A 12,346-nucleotide genomic window follows, 5' to 3' on the forward strand; every position below is an offset into this window, starting at 1 on the left:
ACACACAGAATTGGTATTTAGTAGAGTTATCTAGTCTATTATAAAGACTTCTTTCAATGCTTTTCCTCGTCTGGCATTTTGAATCTGGCAGCATGGGATGGCATGAAGTTACTTGCACTTTGGTGTGACATCTGTACTTGCTTGGTTTTAGGCCTGGCAGCTGTATCCCAACTGTTGTTCAAACCTCCAGGGCCATCTCATCTACTGGAAAATGCACCAGCATCTGTCTTACTACCAAGCACTATTTTAATAAGTCAGATGATGGCCCAGTGTTCATTAGCGTTAAAATATCTTCAGAAGAATCATTCTAGGCCTGCTCTTTCTCATCCAGGACTCCATCCACCTAAGTTCTTTAATTTGCTCACAAATTATAAATCCTTAGAGTGTCTCCAGTGGTTATTTTCTCAGGGTAATGAAAATAATGGGAAAACAGAGTGGGGAATTACATTTTATTCTCTTCCATTAGCAAGCAAGGAGCAAACTTTAGCCGTATGGAATTAGATATTGTTCTTAGCTCGCAAGTGATTCTCTATCATATACGTGAAATACAATGTAGATTGTATGACTCGTGGGAGAAAGAGCTCCAAGAAGATGTAAAAAAGGTGCCTCATGCCAGTGCTGCTCTGGAGGTACTATTCTAGGAGCCAGAATCACAGATCCTGTCGCACGGTACATTGTGGCATCTGAGCCCACACTTTACACAAGAAGGTGGGCAGTGAGCGCTAAGATTTTTTTCCCCCTGAAGATCCTTTTGAGGGAGTTGGTCGGTAGCATAGCGGATTATGGTGCAAAGTGCAAGGACTGGAGTAAGGATCCCAGTTCAAACCCTTGGCTCCCCACCTGCAGGGAAGTCACTTCACAAGCAGTGAAGCAGGTCTGCAGGTGTCTATCTTTCTCTCCCCCTTTCTGTCTTCCCCTCCTCTCTGTCCTATCCAATAACAATGACATCAATAACAACAACAATAATAATTACAACAATAAAACAACAAGGGCAACAAAAGAGAATAAATAAATAAATATATTTTTTAAAAACGATCCTTTTGAAATGAATTTGCTTTTTTTTTTTTTCTGCCTCCAGGGTTATTGCTGGGGCTCCGTGCCTGCACTACGAATCTACTGCTCCTGGAGGCTATTTTTCCCTTTTTGTTGCCCTTGTTGGTTATAGTTATTGTTATTGCTGTTGTTGTATAGGACAGAGAGAAATGGTGAGAGGAAGGGAAGACAGAGAGGGGCAGAGAAAGATAGACACCTTCAGATCTGCTTCACCACTTATGAAGCGACCCTCCTGCAGGTGGGGAGCTGGGGGCTTGAACCGAGATCCTTACTCCAGTCCTTGTGCTTCACACCATGTGCGCTTAACCCACTGCCCTACCTTCTGGTCCCCTCTAACTTCTTAGGCATCTTAACATATGAACTGATAGGGTATAGGTTGGAAATAAATATTCTATGCTTGTGTATGTGTATGTGCATTTCTGGGGCCATATGGTGCACTGTTTCTCTACTCCCAGGCTTCTATTTAATGTTTCTAGAAAGACAGGGAGAGCAGGAGAGAGATCACAACACCATACCTGCCCTCATGGTGCATGAAATTGAGCCTGGGCCAAGTGCCTGGCAAAGCTCATGGCAGATGTGCCCTACTCACTGAGCTGTCTTCCGGCCTCTGAAACAAATATCTTCATTTGATTGATATTCTTTGTAAATTCAAGTCATTCTATTAGTAAGACTAAAGGAATATAATTTCTCTCTACATTTATCTCTACCACAGAGATAGAAGGTCCCAGAGCTAATCCCCCCTGCCCCACTCCGTTGGCTTCTACATATCACAGGCTCTGTGTAGATAATTGTTGGTTTATTTTCACTTGTATACTACTTTGGCAGTAGTCTTGGAACTATGGCTGGTGGTTACTGTTTTAATTATTATTACTCCTTGATTAGATTATTTTCCTTTACTATCTGAGACTTGTATAGTACAGTTGTGAAGGGGAAGTGTGCTGGGCCCATAATATCCGAGACCTATGTTTAGATGGTTGGTATTCTTCACTGCCTTCTGTGCCTGACTCTATTTGAACCTGCTTTTTTGTCTCATATGAGTACTATGAACACATTTGAGAAAGACATTGTTTGGATTTTCCTCATGGTGTCATATTATTTCTGTTAGAAATTCTAGGATCTGGTTCTGCTAAAGGTAGGGATATATGGGATATATGGAAATTGATGTTGGCTGATGATTAAGTTTTGATTTCTGGAAGTCTCTTTGGTAGTGTAGCTAAGCTGAACTAAATCTGCTGAATTGTGTGGAGTTGTACCCCTCCTACCCTATGGTTTTGTTAATTTACCCTTTCTTAAATAAAAAAAATAATAAAAAATCTGCTGAATTTGATTGATTTTTAATTTTCCACATTGAGTTAACTAATTAATTAATTAATTAATTAATTAATTAATTAATTAATATCTTTCTACCAGGGAACTGTTCAACTCTGGCTTATGGTGGTGCCAGGGACTAAACCTGGGACCTTGGAATTTCAGGCATGAAAGTCTTAACCTGCTGCATTTATGTCTGTTACGGTGCTAGACTGTTTCTCATCCTCTGGCTTCATCCCAATTCTTAGTTTTTTTTTTTTTTTTTTTTTTCTGGGGAAGGGACAGTAGGGAACCAGGTTTCCTTCATTTCTCATACCCCAGTCTTATCTATTGCTGTGTTGTCTTCCTTTCTATGTTTTCTTGCATTATCACTGATGAATTGATTCAAACTTCATAGTCCTTCTGGCTATCTGACTCTATCATCTTGCATTTCAATCAAGAAAAAAGGCCAGAGAAGGTGAGGCAGAATTTTTCTCTTCTTTGTATTCACTTAACCCATTTTTTCCCCTGAAGCTATGCTTTTATCAAAAGCTGTTAAGAATGGCCATACCAACTTACCTAAAGGTTTAGCCTCAGGAGGCATCTGGACTGTGTCCTAAAATAAAAGAGGGAGGAGTGTAGTTACTACTTTGCAATGGAATGCTGAAGTTTATGAGCACAACTTCTCATCAGTGGGAAGGGGAATCCTCAGTTTGCTCCCATTTCATTCTTTTTTTTTTTTTCCTCTCTTTTTTTTTAATTATTGGGGAATCAGTGTTTTATATTTGACAGTAAATACAATAGTTTTCCCATGCATAAGATTTCCCAGTTTTCCATATAACAATACAACCCCCACCAGGTCCTCTGTCATCCTTTTTGGGCCTGTATTCACCCCGCCACCTACCTCAGAGTCTTTTACTTTGGTGCAATACACCAATTCCAGTTCAGGTTCTACTTGTGTTTTCTCTTCAGCTCTTGTTTTTCAACTTCTGCCTGAGAGTGAGATCATCCCATATTCATCCTTCTGTTTCTGACTTATTTCACTTAACCTGATTTTTTCAAGGTCCATCCAAGATCAGCTGAAAACGGTAAAGTTACCATTTTTTACAGTTGAGAGTATTCCACTGTGTATATATACCACAACTTGCTCAGCCACTCATCTGTTGTTAGACACCTGGGTTGCTTCCAGGTTTTGGCTATTACAAATTGTGCTGCCAAGAACATATGTGTACACAGATCTTTTTGGATGAGTGTTGGGTTCCTTGGGATATATCCCCAGGAGAGGAATTGCAGGATCATTGGGTAGGTCCATTTCTAGCCTTCAGAGAGTTCTCCAGACTGTTTTCCACAGAGGTTGGACCAATTGACATTTCCACCAGCAGTGTAGGAGGGTTCCTTTGACCCCACAACCTCTCTAGCATTTGCTGCTGTTACTTTTTCTGATGTATGACATTCTCACAGGAGTGAAGTGGTATCTCATTGTTGTCTTTATTTGCATTTCTCTGATAATCAGAGACTTGGAGCAGTTTTTCATGTGTTTCTCAGTCTTGTGGATCTCTTCTGTGGTGAATATTCTGTCCAAGTCCTTCCCCCTTTTTTGGATGGGGTTATTTGTTTTCTTGTTGTTGAGTTTGGCAAGCTGTTTATATATTTTGGTTATTAGCCTTTTGTCTGATGTATGGCATGTAAAGATCTTCTCCCATTCTGTGAGGGGTCTCTTGGTTTGGGTAGTGTTTTCTTTTGCTGTGCAGAAGCTATTTAATTTGATGTATTCCCATATGTTTATGCTTGTCTTAGTCTTCTTTGTAATTGAATTCATTTCATTGCAGATTTCTTTAAAATTTATGCGGAAAAGAGTTCTGCCAATATTTTCCTCTAAGTATCTGATAGTTTCTGGTCTAACATCCAAGTCCTTGATCCACTTGGAATTTAATTTTGTATTTGGTGAAATATAGTGGTTCAGTTTCACTCTTCTGCATGTTTCAACCCATTGTTTCCAACACTATTTGTTGAAGAGACTCTGCTTTCCCCATTTAATAGTCTGGGTGCCTTTGTCAAAGATTAGATGTCCATAGGTATGGGGGCTTACTTCTAGGCTCTCAATTCTATTCCACTGGTCAGTGTGTCTATTCATGTTCCAGTACCAAGCAGTTTTGATGACAATGGCCCTATAATACAATTTGAGACCTGGGAGTGTGATGCCTCCAGTTCTGTTCTTTTACCTCAAGATTGTTTTGGCAATTCTAGGTCTTTTCTGTTTTCAGATAAACATTTGCAGTTTTTGTTCTATTCTCCTAAGAAATGTGATTGGGATCTTGATGGGGATAGCATTAAATTTGTAGATGGCTCTGGGTAGTATATGCATTTTGATGATGTTAATTCTTCCAACCCATGAACATGGAATATCTTTCTACTTCTTTGTGTCTTTTTCAATTTCCTTGAGTAGTGACTCATAATTTTCAGCATACAAGTCTTTCACTTCTTTGGTTAGGTTTACTCCTAGATATTTTATTGTTTTTGTTGCTATAGTAAAAGGAATTGATTTCTGGATTTCAACTTCTTCTAACTTAGTGTTTGCATAGAGGAATGCCACTGATTTTTGAATGCTAATTTTGTAGCCTGATACCTTACTGTATTGCCTGATGATATCCAAAAGCTTCTTGCTGGATTCCTTAGGTTTTTCTATCATGTCATCTGCAAATAGGGAGACTTCTTCTCTTCCTGTCTGTATCCCTTTAATTCCTTGCTCCTGCCTGATTGCTATGGCAAGAACTTTCAACACTATGTTGAATAGTAATGGTGATAGTGGGCAGCCCTATGTAGTACCTGATCTGAGTAGAAATCCTTTCAGTTTTTCACCATTGAGTATGATGTTGGCTGTAGGTTTGCTATATATAGACTCCACTATCTTCAGGAATTTTCATCTGTTCCATTTTTTGTAGTGTTTTGATCATAAAGGGATGTTGTATTTTGTCAAAGGCTTTCTCTGCATCTATTGATATGACCATATGGTTTTTGGTTTTGCTTTTATTGATGTGGTGGATCATGTTGATTGATTTACATATATTAAACCAGCCTTGCATCCCTGGGATAAACCCCACTTGGTCATGATGAACAATCTTTTTAATACACTGCTGTATCTGGTCGGCTAGAATTTTGTTCAGTATTTTAGCATCTATGTTCATCAGAGATATTGGTCTGTAGTTTTCTTTTTTGATTGTGTTCCTGTCTGCTTTTGGTATCAAAGTGATGTTGGTTTTATAGAAGCTGGAAGGGAGTATTTCAGTGTCTTCAATCTTCTGGGAGACTTTTAAAAGCCGAGGTATTAGTTCTTCTTTGAAGATTTTGTAGAATTCATTTGTAAAACCATCTGGTCCAGGACTTTTATTTTTGGGAAGATTTTTGATAACTGTTTCAATTTTATTAGCTGTGATGGACCTGTTCATGTTATCTAGTTCCTCTTTACTTAATTTTGGAAGTTCATAGGTATCTAGGTAATCGTCCTTTTCCAGGTTCTCTGGATTGGTGGGATAGAGTTGTTCATAGAAGGCTCGCATGATATGTTGAATTTCTGAAGTGTCTGTTGTGATATTTCCTCTTTAACTTAGTATCCTATTTATTTGGGTCTTCTCCCTTTTTTGTTTTGTGGGTCTGGCTAAAGGTTTGTCGATTTTGTTCACTCTTTTGAAGAACCAACATCTACTTTCGTTGATCTTTTGTATGGTTTTCTTATTTTCAGTGTTATTGATTTCTGCCCTAACTTGAGTGATTTCTGTCCTTCTGGTTGCTTTAGGGTTCCTTTGTTGTTCTTCTTCTAGGTCTTTAAGGTGTGCAATCAGGCTGTTTATTTGTGCTTTTTCTTGTTTTCTAATGTGTGCTTGTGTGGCTATGAACTTTCCTCTCAGAACTGTCTTAGCCGTGTCCCAAATATTTTGATAGTTTGTGTCTTCATTTTCATTGAACTCTTGAAACATTTCTGTTTCTTCCTTCATTTCCTCTTTGATCCAGTAGTTGTTAAGTTGTGTACTGTTGAGCTTCCATGTTTTGGGACTATTACTAATCTTTTGTTGATTGTTAAGTGTTAGTTTCATGCCACTGTGGTCTTAGGGTTGATTTCAATGCTCTTGAATTTGCTGATGCTGTCTGCCCAAGTGGACTTGAGTAGAATGTGAATTCCAGTTTCTTGGGATGAGTGACTCTGAAAATGTCCAGTAGTTCTAGTTTATCTGTCTTCTTATTTAGCTTCCTCATGTCGTTATTGATTTTCTGCCTGGATGATCTGTCAACTTGAGAGAGTGGGGTGTTGAATTCCCCTACTATGACTGTGTTGCTGTTCATATATTGCTGTAGCTCATTTAGTAGATGTTTGATGTATTTAGATGGATTCTCATTGGGTGCATAGATGTTAATAATTGTTAAGTCCTCTCGATTTGCTGATCCTTTGAGCATTAGGTAGTGTCCATCCCTATCTTTTTTCATTTTATTGATTTTAAAGTCTATCATGTCAGATATGAGAATAGCTGTTCTTGCCCCTTTTTGTGGGCCATTGTCTTGTATGATAGTTTTCCATCCTTTCACTTTGAGTCTGTGTTTGTCTTGTTGAGTTAGGTGTGTTTCTTGTGGACAGCATATTATTGGGTTGTGTTTTCTGATCCATCTTCCTACTCTGTGTCTTTTAGTAGGTGAATTCAGGCCATTACATTTATTGATATCATCAATTGAAGATATATTAATGCCATTATTGTAGATTCTTAGAGTGTTCTGATATATGGCATATTTATGGTGGTCTGACTGTTTATAGAAGACCTTTAAGAACTTCTTTCAGGGCATGCTTGGCAATAGTTGATTCCTTCAACTGTTGCTTGTCTGAGAAGGTTTTTATGCCTCCATCTAGTCTGAATGATAGTCTAGCAGGATACAGTAGTCTTGGTTGAAAACCTTTCTCACTGAGCACTTGATAGATATCTTGCCATTTTCTTCTGGCCTGTAGTGTTTATGTGGAGAAGTCTGCTGCTAATCTTATGGGTTTTCCACTGTAGATGACTCTTTGTTTTTCTCTTTCTTTCAGCCTTCAGAATCCTTTCTTTATATTTATTCCTTTCCACTCTAAATAGGATTTGTCTTGGTGTCTTTAAGTCTGGTTAATTCTGTCTTCTTAAACCTTTATGTCTTTGATGTTGTCCAGACTAGAGAAGTTCTCAGCTATTATGTCCTGAAGAATGCTTCCCCCCCCTCCCTTTCTGTCTTCCTCTGGTAAGCCAATAATGTGTATATTATTTCTTTTGAAGTCATCCCATAGACCTCTGTTGTTTTCAGTATCTCTTAATCTCTTTTTGAGATCTCTTACTTTTTTTTAGTTGTCTCTAATTCGTCCTTGATCTTGCTAATTCTGTCTTCAGTCTCACTGATTCTATTCTCTCTCCCCTCTACTGTTTTCTGGAGTTCATCTATTTTGTTGCCCTGTTCTGATACTGTTTTAGCTTGTTCAGCTAGTTGTGTTCTTAGCTCAGCTATTTTAGCTTTCAGCTCTCTAATAACCTTGAGATAATTAGTGTTTTCTTCCAGAGTCTCATTGGTTGTTTCTGCATTTCTGATGACAATTCTTTCAAACTCTTTACTCACTCCTGTGATTATTTCCTTAACTAGCATTTGGATGTTGACCTCATTATTTTGTGCTTCAACCTTTGGGGGGCTTTTAGCTGGAGTCTTATCCTAGTTCATTTCTCCAATATTTCTTCTTGTTGTTTTAACCATTTTATGTATTATGTTATGAGTTCCCTCTCTCAGTACTTTTCAAATTACTGATCACTATTGCCTGGATTGACTTGTGTCTAAGTAAGGTACTTAAAGGTTTAACCATTGTGAAAATTGACAGTTGTTTCAATATTATTTTAATCCCTGAGTTGGAGCTCAGTGGCTTAAAAGCCTCTTCTGTTCTTTGTCTTCCCTGTAGGCTATGGGAGCCTGAGGGCTTTTAAACTATAAGTAGGCTTCTTAGCTTAATCACTGACTCCTGGCCAAGAGATAAAGCAGGGTGGGGCAGAGATAATTCAGTGGTTATGCGAAGATACTCTCACAGCCCCACTGCTAGGCCACAGAGGTGTAGATCTTCTGAGTTTCCTCTTTAGTTCTCTTTCTCCTGGTGTCAGCACAGGGCCTTCCCCCATTGCTCCAGATTCTGAGGGCAGTAACAATGGAGACTCACTGTTGCATTTGGTGAGTCTTAGGGGAGTCCTCTCCTCCCTTCAGCTGTCTTTTTGTTGGTGAAACAGACTGGAGGTGGTGTCTCAACTGGTAAACTGCTGGACTTAATTATCAGCCACTTAATCTCTCCCTAGGCTCCTCTCTGTTGATGAGCCATATGTGTTTGCACTCACCAGTGATTTGGTGGGTTCCTGAAGTCGTTCTAGTCCTGTCTTGTTTTGTTCCCAGATGTCTCCTTTGGTATTCCTAGTTGACCCAGGAGAGGAGAGGAGAGAAACACAGCTGCTCTGTTTGCTCCCATTTCTATAGCTCCTTCACCACCAACCACATCACAGTGCGGGGGCATTATATGTAAAAGTGATAATATATGGGAGTGATAGGATAAGGGGCTGGGTGGTGGTGCACCTGGTAAAGTTCACATATTACTAGGCTCAGGGACCTTGATTTGAGACCCTGTTCCCCACCTACAGGGAGTCCACTTCATGGGCAAGTGGTAAAGCAGGTCAGTAAGTGTCTATCTTTCTCTCTGTCCTCTCTCAATTTCTTTGTCCAATCTTGAAAAAAAAAGTGATAGGATAAGTACATAATCGCTGCCTTAATTTAAGGAAGACTGTCTTCCTCCCTACCTCTCTTCCTCCCTTCCTAAGTCTCTCCCTCCATCCCTTCCTCCCTTGCCTGTCAGATAAATCTCAGAAACAAAGACAGTGTTGATCAAGCCTTGGAAAGGTCAAGAACAAAAGCTGTTTCTGTGGGTGTGAGCCCTTTAAGGCCCTGGTTTGACTCCCTCCAGTTGTTTCCTTCATTTCATGTCACTCAGGCTCCAGTGCTGCCCAAGACAAACAACCATCACCACCACCACAACAACAAAAATCTGCAAAATGAAATGGGGGGAGAGAGAGAGGATAACTTGGGGAGCATTGTCTTAAGGAGTAGAAGCAAACAGAGGTATGAAGCATTGTCATATGTCTGGGAATATGATGTTTGTCCACATGATTGGAGTAGAGGTTGCAGGTAGTGATGTAGCAGGTGATGAATCTTTAGGTTCTGGAGGGACCAGACTGATTATCAAGGGCCTTGTATAGGAATGGGTTGTGAAGAGCTAGTAATGTGCTTATAAAGGACAATAACAAGAGACTAGGTTTTTTGTTTCTTTTTTTCCTCCAGGGTTATTACTGGGGCTTGGTGGTCCTAGAGGCTATTTTTTCCCTGCTTTTGTGGTTATTATTGCTGTTATTGCAGTCATTGTTGTTGAATAAGACAGAGAGAAATCGAGAGAGGAGAGAAGACAGAGGTGGAGAGAAAGATAGATGCCTGCAGACCTGCTTCATCACTCATGAAGTGACTCCCCTGCAGGTGGGGAGCCAGGGGCTCGAACCAGGATCCTTGTTCCCATCCTTGCACTTTGCACAATGTGTGTTTAACCTGCTGCACTATCGCCCAACCCCCTAGACTAGGGTTTTTTAAAGATACCTATAGAAACTCTCAGTTGGAGTTGTGGGGTAAGAGATAGAGGTCACATAGCTGGCATAGCACACATTTTACTGTGTGTTAGGACCTAACTTGTCAGGTTCCTCAGGGGAATGGGCCAGCCTGGCTCTCACATCACTGCCCGGTCTGTTGGCCACCAGAGACAGGGGACCTTGGGCTAGCAGCGGCAGGGGTGAGCTGGCTGAGTGGTCTTCCAGCGTACTGTGACAGCAGACGGTACAACAAACCACCTCAGGGCACCGTGGCAATGGACAGAACACTTTATTGTTTCAGCTACAAGTTTATAAAGGGGTAGCTGTGCAGGGGAAGTAGCCAAGCAGGCCAGTGAGACCAGTATCTCCTTATAAGGAAAAAGAGAGCAAGGCGATGAGAAGGTATGGATGGTGATGCAGGAACAGGGAGACAGAAATTTAAAGAAGAGGAAGCCCTCCAGAGGGAGGAGGGGTGGTGGGGTGATGCGGCGAGGCTGATAGGCTGGTTGGAATTCCCCGAGTACTCCAGCCCATCTCACTCAACCACAAGGCTGGCATGCCAAGGGGAGACTGACAGACGAGCTTCCTGGGGTCAACCATCCATGCTCAAACACACATTAGACCCACACTAACTAACTTAAAGTCTTCTGACCACCACATGGGGGCAACATTCAAAGGAAAAGCTTTATGAGTGATAGAGTAATATTGTGTAATTTCTCTTTCTCTCAGTTTTTTCATGAGATTAAAGGAAAAAATAAAAATCCACTTGAAGCTGTGGTATCCTAGGCATGAAGTCCTAGAGGGACAAAATAAAAACAAAGAGAGAAAGAAACAGAAAGCAGAATACCCACACAGATTCTATCGTGCTAATTGAGAAGGAAGATGCAATGCATCTTAAGACAATGCCAGTATGCGTGGAGCTAAGAAATGGTTTGGAGAAATAAACAGTGGTTTGCTGAAGTCACTAGCCCATATCTCTCCCCAACTCCTTGCTTATTGACATCATATTGGTTGCTGTCATTGGATAGGACAGAGAGAAATCAAGATAGGAGGGGAAGACAGAGATGGGGAGAGAAAGACAGACACCTGCACACGTGCCTCACCCCTTGTGAAGCAACCCTCCTACAGGTGGGGAGCTGGGGGCTTGAACTAGAATCCTTGTGCCATGTGCACTTAAAAAAACAACAACTCACGACAGTTTACTGTTATATATTTAGCTGTTTGCTGCCGAGCATTAAGGTAGAGGTGGGGTGAGGGAGATGGTTCAGTGTGTAGGACTTCGTGTCTTCCATGCTTGAGGTCCTGAGTCCTATCCCTGCTGTGACATAAGAGAACCAAGGACAGAGACAGGTAGAACTCCAGAGTGGTAGAGTGGTTATTTGGTGTCTGTCTGTCTCTCCTTTGTCATAAAAATGTAAAGTGAAATCTGGGATAGGGAGACTACTCAGAAAGAGAATTCATGTTTGAGGTCCTATGTGTGTTCCTGGTTCTGCATTTAAAAAAAAAAAGGTTATACCTATAAGTTTACAGTCTTGTGAGAGACTATTAAATAATTAATTAAAAAGTTAATTCCAGAGAAATAGCTCACTAGGTAGGGCATACGCCTTGCTGCGCACATGGGCAAGGTTTGAACCCAAGTACTATATGCAGTGTTGCTATGGTACCAGAGGAAAGTCTCTTGCTGTGGTAGTTCTTCCTCCCTCTGTCCCTGGATGAAATGAAGTGACTTGGAGTGGTGAAGTTGCATGTAGAGGAGGCCCCCAACTCTGCAGCAAATAAATAAACAAAACAAAGAAATGAAGAGAAGGCAGAATTGGTAACCAGTTGGATGTAGAAAGGTAAAGGAGAAGGGACAGGATAATCCAATTTACAGGTGTATGGCTTAAATGAGGAAATGGAGCAGTGCTTTTTTTTTTATATGTATATAAAAGTGGCAAAGAAAGTTTTAAGGGGTGAGGAGGTGACTCAGTGATATAGCACATGCCTTGTATGGATGGTGTCCTGGGATCAATCACAGAAAAAAAAACAAAACAAAACTCTGAACATCACTAGTTTGAGTCTCTTGTTGAAAATTTGTCATTTAATGGGAATGCTTTTTTTTTTTTTTTTTTGCCTCCATGATTATCTCTGGGACTCCCTGCATGCACTATGAATCCACTGCTCCTGGTGGCCATCATGTCATTGTTGTTGGATAAGACAGAGTGAAAAAATTGAAAGAGGAGAGGAAGACAGAGAAGGATAGATACTTGCAGACCTGTTTCACTGCTTGCAAAATGAACCGCCCCACCCCTTGGCAGGTGAGGAGCCGGGAGATTGAACCTGGAACCTTGCACCAGTCTTTG

General features: G+C 40.6%; 1 protein-coding gene across 3 annotated transcripts in view; it reads left to right on the top strand.

Moving 5' to 3' along the window:
- The window catches only part of GIPC2 (GIPC PDZ domain containing family member 2), a 117,480-nt gene that overhangs the window by 65,063 nt on the left and 40,071 nt on the right, over positions 1–12,346 (top strand). The gene's annotated exons all lie outside the window — the stretch shown is intronic.

The sequence above is a fragment of the Erinaceus europaeus genome, chromosome 11, assembly GCF_950295315.1.
Source record: "Erinaceus europaeus chromosome 11, mEriEur2.1, whole genome shotgun sequence".
Taxonomy (NCBI): Eukaryota; Metazoa; Chordata; class Mammalia; order Eulipotyphla; family Erinaceidae; genus Erinaceus; species Erinaceus europaeus.